Source organism: Malania oleifera, chromosome 3 (assembly GCF_029873635.1).
Source record: "Malania oleifera isolate guangnan ecotype guangnan chromosome 3, ASM2987363v1, whole genome shotgun sequence".
NCBI lineage: Eukaryota > Viridiplantae > Streptophyta > Magnoliopsida > Santalales > Ximeniaceae > Malania > Malania oleifera.
In genome coordinates this window covers 10381094-10385528 of record NC_080419.1, presented here as the reverse complement: position 1 = coordinate 10385528, position 4435 = coordinate 10381094, and positions in this window count along the sequence as shown.

Genomic DNA, 4435 nt, shown 5'->3' with positions numbered 1-4435 from the left:
TGAAATGAATTACGAATACAATTTTATACAATGTAAATTGTCATATATGATAATAGAGCCGTGTTATTATATTCTCATGTTAAAGCACGGTACTGTGGCTAAATGTATGTAAAGGTACAATCCACATACTAAGAGTGTGGATGGGAAAGGCAATTTGTGACCTGGGTAAAGTACTCTCCAAAGGTTTTCTAGGGCTCCATTCGATGTAGTAATCCCGGATGACTCAGCCTTCGGGCACTGGGTAGGCACCATTGTACTAATCAAAAGGACTCGGTTGGGGATTTAAAACCTTAATTTTGAAACTCAAGGCTCGAAGTCAAATCTCATTTCATCGAACTTCTTTGGTGTAAGGGGGACTGGTTGAAATTGGGGTGTCGACATAAATATTAAAATATACTTGGATAATCACTTAAATTTTAAAAAGTTCACGCAACATTGTAACCTAAATGCATATTTAGTCGTAAATAATATTTTATTTTTTATTTTTAATATAAAAAGAATTATAAAAATAATATTTTTAATTTTTAATATTTACATAAAAACTTGACAATTTTATTCACATATTAAAATTTTAAAATTAGAATGATTTTTATCAGTTTTTTTAAAAAATAAAATCCATAATACATTTTTTTCATAATTAAAAGTTGCGAGTTCATTGTATTTTGCCCTTAAAAATTTAAAATCATATTATTTGAAGAGAAAAAATAACCAGCAGATTCCTGCTCGTTGAAGTTGACCCAAAAATTTTGAGTTTTTTCCCGTTTTATTATTAATTTAAAATAAAATATTAAATAATAATCTGTTTGGGAAAAAATTTCCCAGTCTAGTGCTTACGTAATCTTGTAGCTTTGTGCTGCGAGATTTAAACGTGCAGTGTTTCTGGTGGTGACGCCTGGCAAGGTGGGCGAAGCAAATCTCGCAAGACCAAGTTGCGAGATTTGCTTCGGAGATGACACATGAGTTGACGCGTGGCAAATCTCGCAGCTTGGTCTTGCGAGATTTGCTTCGCCCATTTAGATGTCCTTTCTTCTTCAATTAAATCTCGAAGGTTGTTCCTGCGAGATTTACCAGACATATATATAAAATTAAAAATGCATTATACCCAATTAAAAAAACAAAGCATTCTAATTCGAAGTTAATAACTCAAAATGTGTTTTAATTTATAATTGTAAAAAAATTATAAAATATTTTTCCATCTAATTGAATGAATGAATTGTTAATCTAGTTTAATGTCCAAACATATAAAATTAAGCAAAAATCATATGCAAGAAATTTTTTAGTTTCTTCTTCTTTAACAATTATCATGCTTTAGGTTTTTTTTTTTCTTTACTTATAATGCTTCGTAAAACAATATGAACGGATTAAATATTATTCATTGCAATAGTCAAATTTAGAATTTTTATTTTTTATGAGAATGCACATATATATTGTAGACACCAAATTTTATTTGGAGATCTAAGGTCTTGTTGGGTTAACCATGTTCTCTCCCTCACTTTTTGTGTACATTTCACATCTCGCTCCGGCATACATATTTTACACGTGAAAGTACAAAAATATCTTATAAACAAGATTTCATAAAAGTCCAGTAATATAGATAACTTTTAACCATAATGTAAAGATTAGTAACTTAAGATAAATATAAGTAGGCATCATAGAACATATGATGATGCAAATATTTTTTTTTTCTTTTATAAATTTCAACATGAAATAGACAAGAAACAACTTTTTAAATTCCATGATGAAAATGTAGTGCTTATGTTGGATAAAATCATATAAGTTTTTTTTTGTTTTTTTCAAAGTTTACATTTCTTAAATGTCATTCTTGATAATATTATACGAAGTGTGCACAAGACACATGACTATACAAATGAAATGAAAATTATCTAATGCTATACAAATGAAATGAAAATAATGCTAAAATAAAAAGAATCAATGTTCCAATTTTTTTTACTATTCCTTTTTATTTATTTATTTATCTAATTAATTAATTCAATAATATTTAATTAAATAAATAAATTATTAATTAATAATTAGTCTTAACTTTTTATTTCCTTATCATACTATTCATTTTTCTTGTTAATTTAATTAATTAATTTAATGATGTTTAATTAATTAATTGATTAATAATTTTAATTAATTTTTTTTTCTGGGTTATTACAATCCCAGCCCCTCTAAATATGTAGGAAACCTCGCCGCGTAGGAGTTAAGGAGAGAAATCTCTCCCAGACCCAAACCTATAGTAGGCAAAGTGGGCCAGCAATCTTTGTCTTCGATCGGTGAGCGGTGCGACACATCTCCTTGAAAAGTCACGCCAAAGTAGCGGACCCTCAACTGTACGAACTTATTGCTACCAGGTCCGCAAGGAGTGGAAGGAACATCAGATGCGCATAGCTTCCTGAAACGTCACAAAATAACACCCCACATATCAAATGCAACAAGTGGGCTCGTGCGTGGCACGCTATAGTCTGTACATCTGCATCTGCCGAGAGCTGACGAAACACATCCCCCTCAAGGAACCGCATACGGATGTGTGCACCAACCAACTCGCTGTCAAGTGGCATGACTCCTAACAAACGCTCGCACAGAGTACACACGCCGAGTCATCCCTGACGGTCTGTAGGTCCCTCTACTGCACCGGTAGTATGACTAGGGATGGGGCGCCCATCAATCGGCAGCCCAAACAAAACTGCGACGTCTTAGAGTGTGACGGTCGCCTCCCCATGAGGTAGGTGGAACGCGTGCGTCTCAGGTCTCCATCGCTCCACCAAAGCTGTCACGAGATACCAATCCAGCTAGATATGGGCAATTCGATAAATACCATAAAATCCTGCATCGCATATCCAACGGACGATGCGGTCATCTGCCACCAACCAACGCTTTGCAAATTGCGTGCCCCCTCGGCAAAACAAGGGGTCGACATGCCCATCGGCTCACGCTTGGCTGACTCGGTGATCATCGACCATCGTCAAGACGCTCTGATCAGACAACCCTGGATCGATCCTGCAAAATGCACCATCGCAATACAATAAATATATACAAAAGAAGAAGTGTACGAAGTCAATGTGACGGTTCAGTTGCATCCCCAGGTTGGGTCCTTCTCGAACACCTTGTGGGGTTATGTCCTTGATGACATATGCTGCACGTGCTCCTCTTCCTACCTTCCCTTGCGTCCATCTCATTGTGTATACGAGAGCTCCTAGGCTGACCTTTATGTCGAGCATATGTAGGATTTGCCTGTATAGTCAACAAGGAGGATGCTGGCTAGTACGCCTTGTGCATAATCGAATGAAAGTCGGTAGCATATGTCGCATAGTGCTCGGCAGTGCTCTAACATGACTCAGCGTACTACATAGCGTTTAGTCATGTTTCTGCACATGTAGCAAGAAGGTGGGAGTATGGAAAGTATAATGCTTGCCACTTCCCACATAAGCATTCGCGTCTATCCTGAATGCTCAAAGTTTGGACGTTGTTTCCTTTATGGGACCCTAATTGTGCGGTTGTGATGTTAAAACTACCCCTAAACTAGTTGAATGTCGTGACTCGATGTCCGGTCACCTTCAACTTCCTTCCTTCCATCGCTAGTAATATACGGGGAGTGAATGCATTTCCTCCCGATATTGCGTTTCGAGCAGCCTCCTGTCTACTATTGAAATAATGTGCAACGCGATAAAATGTCAGTTGCATAAGGGCTATGATTGGGAGGCTATGAGCACCTTTTAGGACAACGTTAAAACATTCGACCAGGGTAGTGGTTATGTTCCCATACCTTCTTCCACCGTCGTGGCACTAAGTCCACATATAAGGAGGGATCTGATCAAAAAACGACTTCGTTGGTTCCCCACCCTCATCGAATATCCTCTCCATCCACATGTTAAATTTTCTTACCTGATGCTTCCTTCCCGCTCGTTTAGTCATACGCTTAAGATTGATACTGTTTACTTTCATACTAAAGTTGCTGACCACGTGTCGAAGACAGAATCGGTGGTGAGCACGTGATGGTTGCCAATTGGGATTGCGTTGCACTGCAGCAAGAATTCCTGGATGCTGATCTAATATAAGGAAAATGTCGTCCCTATTAGTAATAGAACGAAAACTACACAGAAACCAATTCTATGTGTCCATACTTTCCTCTCGAACAATAGCAAATGCAAGGGAAAATATTTGCCTATTTGCATTCGGGCACATTGCAATTAGGAGTTTACCTTTGTACTTACCGTACAAGTGTGTCCCGTCCACATATATAATGGGAGGGCAGTGACGAAAACCTATAATAGATGCTGCGAATGCCCAAAGTATAGATACAAATGTTGCGGTGTGCTCGCTACCTGGAATAGGAGTCCACATCCACTTGACAACAGTACCAAGATTGTACGTGCACATCGCTTCCATCCACTTAGGCAAAGTTTGATAAGACATCTTCCAATCGCTAAATACT